Consider the following 10,672-nt stretch of genomic DNA (forward strand, 5'->3'; position numbering starts at 1 on the left):
TCAACAAGTGGAGAGCCAGGGGATGGAACTGTCAAACCATACCCACAGTAAGAGGACAACTCACTCTACATCCTGAACCACAGTGCCCAGAGTCCCAGAAGTGGACTCTCACCAAAAATCTGATTTTTAAGAGTTTGAACAGTTTGGATTTTTATGGTATCCTTCATATTTTTGTTGAAAGGTCAAGACTCCTGCAGCACCCGTGTAATATACAGAACAACTTTATTAGACCGACGCATTTTGGCTCATGGCCTTCATCATAGTAATGGGATGAGGAGCCCCAGGGTGAACCCTGATGAAGACTACAAGCCAAAACGCTCAACATACAAGTCCTGCTGTAGTCAAAAGATTTCTTTCCTTATCCATACACCTTGGTAGCAGGTGAAGTCTCTCCAGAAATACAATTTCAGAATACCTCATATATTTCACATGGACGTAACCTAAACCCTGTTCAACATTGCAATTGTTTTACAAGAAAAAAGGAAGAACAATACGGTAATTATCCCTACACTAGTTCTCTACATTAGATAGTAGAGTACCGCACAAGAGAAAGTTGCACTTGCCCACTGTGGAACACCCCAACTGGAAACACTAGTAGCCTTTTTGTAGAAAATGCAGACTGGTCCGCTAATGGTGCCAATTCACCACAGCTGTAGAGTATGTGTCCCGCGGCCTAGTAGCAGACCCAGGAGACAGGAGGAGAGAGAGTGCAGATGGTTACTACAAGCGAAGACCAAGATGAAACATTCCGCTGCATCCCTTACAGTCAAGTCAAAATGTTGGCAAATCTGATATCAAAATTATTTGTATGTAGTCGTCTCATAAAAAAAAAAGTAATACATTTGAAAACCAAACCGTGATGGCATATGTAAATGTGAATACTTGTGCAATCTAATAGGCATACAGGTTTAAACTCACTGGAAAAGGCACTGTAACAACTAATATATTGTACAAATGGGCTATAGAATTGTAGTGTGTCATTGGCACACTAGTCCAGCACAAGGCCTTCGGTTGTTTGATGCTATGGTTTTCTGCCAACAATGTAGCCTACAGCTCCATATGCAGTTCAAACAGAGAACCCAGCTTCATATGAGCCTCCACCTTGCTTTAGCGTCCCTAAGCAACCTGCTCCAGGTCTGCTACTGCATGACTGAGCCCGGGCCTCTGAACCTGTGACCTCTCTGACATCAACAGCCTCAGAACAGTTTCACAGGTACTGTCAGTACTATTCCATCCTCTTTGCTGCCAACATCAGCCAGTTGAGTAGGCAGATAACAGAAGCTAACCAGATACACTGAGTGGAAATGTGAGTCAGTTTGGGACCAGGATAGTGTGTGAGTACTGTGACTAGAACCTCCATGCCTGCTTGACGTGTGACCTTGATCCCAGTTCTCTTACTCACCCTAACAAGCACACTCACATTACCATCAGCGTTGACGAAAAAAAAGTTACGGAGAAAACTCTTTGGAGTATGGGCACAATGATTCATACAGGGACATCTGATCTATTTTCAGGCTATGAAAGCAAACCGTAAAAACTGACATATCCTTTCTTGTCATTATGAATGTCATTTTTACATACAGGACGGTAGATAGAGACAGACTGGGCTGCGATAATGTGTGTTCTCAAAATAATATTCTGATGTATGCAGAAGTACTGCTGTATTTTCCTCCATGTTTCAGACAGTCACTCGAACATGGGTCAGTATAGCGACGCGTTCTACTTGAAGCCCTCCCCAAAACCCCCTGCATGTTCTACAAATAACAGTAACACACATATAAGCTAGTGAATTGACGTTGGCACAGCAGCCTATTTGCACCAGCAGTTATGTGGAATACTTTAAGCTTCCTATGAAATTCATCACAAGCCTATTGTTGAGTAACATCATATGAAATCAGTGAATTAATAAACTCAACTTTGTGTCACGATGCATTCCATTTGTGTCGATTTTAATATATCGTGGATTCATTTTTAGAGACTCAGCAAGTCTTCACATAGAGTTTTCTGGCCCCTGTGTTTCTGCGGGTTGGTGGTGCTATCAAATGCACATACGGCACATCCAGCCCTGACCAGTCGGGATGATCAGCATTGACAAGTGGTGTTACCTTCAAAGACAAGATCAGTGCTTTTGATGGGGAACCGTTACCTACATCTCTGTCCCCTCTTCTGACAGACATGTGATCTCAGTGAAAACTAAATTAGCAGACACACACTCTCACGCACTCGGTAGCAGCCAGCTGTCACAAAGCAACTCACAAAGGGAATAATTTAATCGGTGAGCAGCACCCTTTATAAAAATTCTCCTGGTGTCATCACATCAAACTGAGCCATGGGTGTCAGTAGACTAATGATGAGTTGGTCCTTCTACACCATTGCTTACTTCTGATATGATGTGGTTAGTTTATATTTTAAAGTGTGAAGTAATTCACTGAGTCATTATACCTGCTTGAACTGTGCAGTGTTGTGCGTGGATGATGCTAATTTGCTCACAGTGGCATGAATTCAGAGGTCAGGGACCAAGCTAACGTTTAAACTCAAGGCATTGGATCACTGTACAAAGTTGTACAGAAAATGAAGTGCATCTGCCAGGTGTATATGAGACAGGCTTGAAGAACAAAGCTGAAATGGAAGGCTCAGAATTTTACAGCAGATTCTGAGGAAGACACAATAAAAAATAAAAAATAGACAACTTACTTTTGAATCATACCAGTAAAGGGAAACATGTTAAAGGCTGCAGATGCTTATAGTGAGAAAAATATTGCTTGTTTAGGGTGGAACAGTACTAACCCATCGTGCATAACATTATGACCACTGAATGGAGAAGTAAATAACATTGTGACAATTCAGCATTTTGCTGGGAAACCTTTGGACCTGGCATTCATGTGGATGTTACTTAGACATGTACCACCCGCATAGACCAGACCAGACACCCCCCACAACCATAGCAATGACACTCCTTGACGGCAGCAGCCATCCACAGCAGGATGCAGACACAGACACACACACAAAAACAGGAACAACTCAAAAACACATGAAGAACAGCACAAGGTGTTGACCTGGCCTCCAAATCCACTAGATCCCAAACTGATCAAGTATCCATGGGATGACAGAGGCCCCTCCCCTCAACCCCTAGGACCCAAAGACCCCCACTAACAACATTGCTTCAGTGTATGTCCCCATACATTGAAGGAAACACATATAACACTGTATGTATGATAACAGAGGTAGAGATCACCGACTGGACCATGGATGTGATTGTAAGTTACAAATCAGTCTGCCAGTTCTTTAGACTGAACTACCCTAATGTGAAACATCTTAATACAAGACAGAGATAAAAATACACTCTTACACTTGGGTGTTAAGGCAGTGATAGTTCTGCCAACCAGCCAGCATGACACGAGAGACAGCTTTGAGTTTGTGTCATGTATCATTACAGAATTACAGAAGTTTCAGAATGAATTCAAAGACTTCAAAGATTGCAGGGGGAGAAAAGTCCTCATTTCATGATAACGCAATTTCTGCTGTCACTTGATCTTGAACCCCAGTCCCCAGGGAATTTTCAGACACAGGAGGTAATGCTGAGAGGTGGGAGCGGGGGGGCTTACCAACAGCTTCATCTGAAGGCCTTTACTGCTGTGACACATTGTGACCTCCGCCAGGCTTTAGGCTTGAGGAGAGGAGAGGAGCACCGAGAAAGGAGGAAGAGTCAGAGAGGGAAAGGAGAAGAGGGGATCTGTGCGTGTCTTTATAGTGTTTAGTTGTCATTAGATTGAGCAGCAACTCTGTGGTGGCTGTATATCTATCTGCCCCTCAGGGCTGAGCAGTGTGTTCCTGTTGCCATCCTCATGACCTCGGACCTAAACACACCAATTAACCACCGCTGGACTTTCCACTTTTCCTCAAACTCTGGTCCAAACAAACACACCACTACGTCAACACCCTCAAAACACCCCCCACACACATACTTCTGTTCATCTTTGATCTTCTGCTTCACGCTCTGACCTGCTGACGAGAACTTCACCCTCTTTTAGCCCCAAACACTGGCCAGAAAACAAATTTATGAATACATTAGAACGGTTCCTAAGCTAGAGAACAAGTTAAAAATAGAAAATTTTTTCAAACGTGTGTTAATTTGATGTTTTGGTACATTCAGACTCACATGGGCATTTATATGTATATATTTATTACTGACTCTTAATATTTGTTAAGATGGAATATGTCTACAGCATTTACAGTACCAGCCTTTTCTTTCAATGTTTTTTCTTAATTTTATAGATTTGGCTTTAATGATCTTACTTTTATTAGTTTTTGGTTTGTTTCATTTTCCCAAAGTAATTCAAAAGCTTTCAATTATCTAAACATGTATCTAAAAGTTACATTACATTACTTTTATTCTTTTGTAAATAACCCAAAACCTTATTCCATGTCTTCCCACTACATGTGGCATTTACTGCTGATGTGGATAATGAGCACTAGACACAAAGTGACGTGTTGATGTGGGTAGTGTAAATCAGTCCACTACCTATCTTAACATTCTCATTTGATGGATTGCTGTGATATTATACAGTGACCAGGTGCATCATGTCTAAATAACATTCAAACCATTTTGCAAATGTTAGCATTTTTATGCACAAATCAAGATGGTTAGTCTATTAAGTATTGTACCTGTGCCAAAGATTAGCATGTTAACTTTTCATTCCAAGCATGCTATATTAGGTTTTTGCTGGCATGTTTAACTCTTTTTTGTTTTATTCTTAAAACTTTACCATAACTGCTTGCTTGACAAAGACAGTGGTTTGTAAGCAACACGTAGTTTAAGGAATTATTACGAAAGCCATTAAATTTGTTGTTTTGTTTTTTTCATCTTTCTAGATGTATGCTGTTGTGTGTTATTGTTTGGTAATACTGCAGCACTGCAGTGTGGGTGGCGTGTTTACATATCTCCCCACTAAGTCCAAGGTTGTAAATCATTTTCCTGTAGTTTGCTGTGTCTTCTGTATGTAGAGTTAAGTTATATGAGGAACACATGCCAATGTGGAGCTCTCAGCTAATAACAGGGAGGAGCCTGTGATTATGAGAACCTGCCACTGAAAACAGCTTGTGGTTTGGAACAATAGATAGAGTTACATTGCCCTTTTTTTTATTTCAGTTAAACATCATGCACTTATTTTAGATAGATCCAGACACTTTATTAAATATATTGGAGTCAGAGTTTATTTTTCTGTGCTATAATCCATCTGTAGTCTTGATTTCTATGAGGTGAGATGATGATAAAAGTTAAAGAGTTAGTAGTCTGAGTGCATGTGGAAGCACACAGAGAAAGATCACCTCAGGGCCTGTGTTGTGGCGTGGCTGTGTCAGGGCTGTGTTGGGACTTGTTGCAGTTGAGTAATGACACTGAGCCTAGCAGCACCTGAGGGCCCCTAAGCATGCAATGGTGGCCTGTGTTAGGGCACAGGGAGATGACAACGGCATTCCTCTCTTATGTTATGAAAGACTGAAACGGGAACAGTTACTGTCGGGGCTGGCAAAAGATGGGTTGGTGGGCAATGATAAATAGCCTCAGTTTATTTTAATTATTTCTTTGGTTGGAAGTAGTTCCAATAAAAGCTGTTGACAGAAGTTACCAAATTGTTTTACTTGTGAAACTGAAATGGGAAACATCAGCTTCTTCAGGGTAAAAATCTGATACAAATAACACAATATATCAAACAAACAGAATTCCCTGTCGGAAGTCGCTTTGTCTCTCCAGATCTAGGCTACAGTGTGGGTTTGGTTGGGTTTAGGCAAGTCAAAGTGGCAATAATTGCAAAAAATTTACCGCATGTAAACCCCAAGTTCACTGGATTCATGGGCTAATCTTCTGAAGGCATGATGAATTCTGAACGGACTGACCCCAGACTGAAAATCATCCAACAAAGACTTTGTGAATACTTCCAGGCTAGACCATGAGTTTCAACACTTTCAACACAAAGTTTTTGTTTAGCCAACCAGAAGACATTTTATGTTTGGTCTAACCCCAACAATGACAGTTTTCTGGACACACAAAACAAATAACTGTCTTCTGTATGGAGATGCCTCAGTTACCCATGTAGCTGCAGCATTCACGAGGCATTTAGTGGTCAATTCTTGGAAAGGCCACATCCTGCTTTTGAAGAAAACAAAAAAACAACAACTGGTTTCAGTCTTTTTTTTTTCTTTTTTTTTTCTTTCTCAGAAGGCCAAGTGTTAATAGCTGAAATGATTTTTAAACAATTAACAACAGCGCAAGGTTAAGGATGGTGGCTATGCAGCTTTCAGTCGAAGGGCTTTGCTTCCCTTCCAGTCAAAGTTGACCTAAGATGGCATCAGGAAAGCAATCTGAAATGAATACAGCAAGGTAGAAAATTGGATTGTGGAGGCTGTTTTACAAGTCTGGACTGATCGATGCTCATATGGCGCGAGCACAAAAAAATCTTCTCTTAGGCTATCTTTTCAACACAAGAGAGAAGAGGTGCCTCATTAGGAAGGCTGGCGTTGCAGAACTGAAGGCTCTAGATAAACTTATCAGGTAAACAGGGCTCTTTTCTCACTAAAAGAAAATGTGGTCCAGACAGAGAGACAGCGGTAGTCTCTTGAGTATTTGCTCCATTCATTTATATTTTTATTTTATAACATTGTCAGACTCTCTGTTTGACATCGGATTTCCCTTACAGGGCCAAGGAACCGCGGGGTCGCCTCTGAGATGGCTCAAGACGGTGAATAAGAAAGAGTGCACGCGCAAACACAAACATTGTGATATACCCTAAAGACCCCTAAAGACTAACCACATCAGACCTCCATTTACTTGTCCTTTAAAAACAAATATGAAAAAATGACACCACTGTATATTCTCACAGGCTCACATACACAACCTCGTGGCTTAAAACGAATCTCCACTTGATCTGTTTTTCACACTTTTTCCCCAGTTTTGATGTCGCTCACTCTCTCCCCCTTTTTCTGCTTCTTTGGTGAAATGTGAGACTCCAGCAACATTCCTTTCTAAACAGATTCTGACAGAGACAGAAAGGGACAGAGAGGGAAAGAGAGAGACACACAAACACTGGATGAGATGCTGCATGTGAAAGAAAAGAAAACACACAGATTTTATTATTGATTCTCTATCTCCATTTAGACATCCAGAAAGAAAAACATAAGCAGCCCGCTTCACTGTGCCACAAGCTGACACACACACACACACACTCTCATTGCAGCTGCGACACGGTTGACCAATTTCTAAACAGGAACACATTTATGTAAAATCCAAATCTGTACACACATATGTACACCCCGGTGTGGCTTGTCAGCAGTGTGCTTGACAAGTCCACCGGGACGGCAGCCGTTAATCAGAGCAACATGTTTATTTTCATCTCTTTAATGATCACAATAGACTCATTTCACACTGACACTGGTTTTTCCACCAACATACATCTGTTTGTGTCATGATCAATCCTCCCTGACACATGCGACTCGCATTAGTCGACCCCACCCCCCACCACACACACACACACACACACACACACACACACATACACACACAGCTGGGCCTCCCCATCAACCATCAGGCTAGGGGACATAATTACCCATGCTGTTTGTGACATTCCTGTTTAAGGGTCAGGGGGCTTTTCCCCACTCTTATTCCCTCCATTTTGCGCGCATGCACACACAGACACACACATAAAAAATCTTAAAATCACAAACAAATGTCCTAAAAACGAAAAGATAACAGATGAAACACTCAACAAGCAAACAGGAGGGGACAGTCAATCAGGCTTTGAAAATCAAAAAGTATGTTTCGATAACATTTGCTACTGTCTCTGTGTATACTGTTAGTATAGTATTTTTTGCAATTTCAGCCTTGCATAAAGACTATATAAACAACATTGAATTGAACTGAACTGAATTGGATCCAGTTTCCTCGCTGCCACTAAGTTCAAAAAAGAATTGAAAGACGGTGAATATCACCTCATCAGACTGCAACGGTTTGATGTGGTCTCTCTGGGATTAATGATTTGTTTACAACTTCATCATTTGACTTTGATGAAAGACCAAAGGAAGGCACACCTTTAAAGTCAATCTGTAAACTTCAACAATCTGCTCACGGTTTTTGGTCATTAAGGTTATTTTCCAGTGTTGGTGTCCAAAAGCCAGCATTTCATATAGAGAAAACACAAATTCTAACAAACCAGAAATATTCTTCAGTTTTCCCAACTTAAAGAGTCGGAAAGGAATACCAACTCTCTGCAGAAGAGTTCTGATCTTTCAAAGGGCAGTTTCCTAAATGAATACCCAACCCGTGGCACCAGCTTGTAGCCTACATTTTGAATTAATCTGCTTAAATCCATTTTAGCAAGAGTCACAGGAAATCGATTTATCAACGCCAATTTGAAGGGAGGTTTAAAAGCAAAAGAGTTTTTTGCTGCATTATGTGTTTTTTTGGAACTGGTTGGTAGTTGGCCAAGAACCACAGCCACTTTGCGTTTACTCTCTCACTCCATCACTACCTGTTCATCAGCATGAGCAGCTCCACTTCTTCTTACACTCCTGCTGGACATTGTACAGATTAGATGCTGCACTAACACTGTTACACCTTGTTGGTATAAAATACTATGATGTGTTTGTGCACGGGCTGCCGACACCTAGCTAGCATGCTGCCAATATTTATCTCCGTGATACATTACTTGGATACATCTGACATAACTAAGTCAGTTTTTCTCCATATTCAGCTGATAATTTAATTTTAGACTCTATTAGAGGAACCATAGATAGAGGCAATATTGAACCAGTGGTCTTCTTTTCTGCAGAGTTCTTCGTACTTTGTGTGGTTTAAGATGTCTGTCACATATCCCCTGGAGTATCAAGGTCAGGGTGGGGGAAAGAGTATGTTTCTGAGGGCTAAAGAGGAGGAGGAAGTACGAATGGGGTGGTTTTGGGGGTTGTCGAGGGGTGTGATGAAATTGGAAAAGCATGTGGAGATAGATGCAACCGTGGGACGGATTCAGACACTTCCAGATGCCCGGGCACTGAGGGGCCAAGGGCCGCAGCAAAGCCACCCTCCCATGGGATGTGACTCACCTGGAAGGGGGGCCAAGCGCTGCCAGATGTGGAGGAAGCCGCCTGGGTCCCTCACGCCAAACCCGTCTAACACTGTCTCGATTGTGCTACAGCATATGCTTCCAGTCAAGGGTGAAAAATGCAGGCACCAGCACATGCCAGAAGTCTTTCAAGCATAGCCCAGCAGTCAGCCTCCAGCTTTACACCCACTCTGATCCATACACACACACACACACACACACACACACACACACACACACTCACAGAGCAGATCCTCCCAGTCATCGAGTCAGTGCAGTGCAGACATGTCACTACACAGCAAGTCAAGGCTGGTTAAACTGTGAAACAGCTAGAAGGGACCCAGTCCAGACACCCAACCCTAAGGATAGCACTACACACGACACAGACGAACACACCTACACACATTCTCTGAACATGGCCCACCTCACCAAAAATGGCAATGGAGAGAACAGGGAAAGCAATAAGGAGTGAGTTAACTTTGTCTAGGACACTGGGTCTAAAGTGTCAGCCAGGATCCAAACAAACACAGATGCCACTGAATGAGCAGTCTGAGTCAGACCAGATGACTTCATCCCCCATAGCGACATCCAAACATCCATATTGTGCTAATAGACCTGGTTTCTACATGAACCAATGCAGCCTTGACTGCGTCAGAGTTAAGAGTGACATGGTTGGTGAAAAAAAACACTTGACCTGATGCTCACTTTCACACAAGACACCGATTTTGCAACCCACGAGTATCGTCACTTGGCGTGTCTCCGTGTGTATATAAGTGTGAGCCTTGGAGTTTTTTCAGAGTGTATGGCAGCTGGTGAGCACACATCTCTTTCATAGAGCAAATCTCATCCAAATCCCCCTCACCTGGAGCAACTCACACATACACAGATGGCTACCTCCAGCCTGTAAAAGTCCGAGGGCCTTGTGCAGGAATGTGTGTGTTGCACAATGACCTCATTGTGCTGTGATATGGCTTGTCTGAGCCGCACTCTGTGGCAGAGTCACACCTGTTCCACCTATGCCAAAGGGCTGACAAAGTCAGAGATACATCAATCAGCATTTAGAGCATAGACATAGACACACACAGAGATGAGAGACACATGTATGCACATGCAGCGATGCACACACACAGTGCTGATGTGGCATTGTCTCTGTCTGCAGCAGGGTGGCTCCCTGAACACTATTATATTAATTGAGCTGGATATGATGTGATGGTTTGACAGACTACTGAATGCTTCATTTGTTTTGACTTGTTGCCTGTTTGAGTAAGTTCACAAAGACAACACAGCGGGTAAAACAAGTCAATATGTTGCTTTTTAAAATGCTTGGCAAAATTTAAATATGACTTAACTTTCATGAATTGAAGTGTGTAGCTAGTAGTGAGTAAGTGAAATGTGCTGCAGTGGTTGACTGAACCAACGTTTGGAACATTTCATTCAGATTCTCAGATGTGACAGTTTGAGGTTTTTCTTTATAAATAGGATATGTTTTGGTTTGGAATGTTGGTGTCATATTGGATTACGGGAAATCATCCCAATAATGGTGGCAAACCTGTTCTATGTGGTACAAAAGAAGGGACAAT

The sequence above is a fragment of the Mugil cephalus genome, chromosome 3, assembly GCF_022458985.1.
Source record: "Mugil cephalus isolate CIBA_MC_2020 chromosome 3, CIBA_Mcephalus_1.1, whole genome shotgun sequence".
NCBI lineage: Eukaryota > Metazoa > Chordata > Actinopteri > Mugiliformes > Mugilidae > Mugil > Mugil cephalus.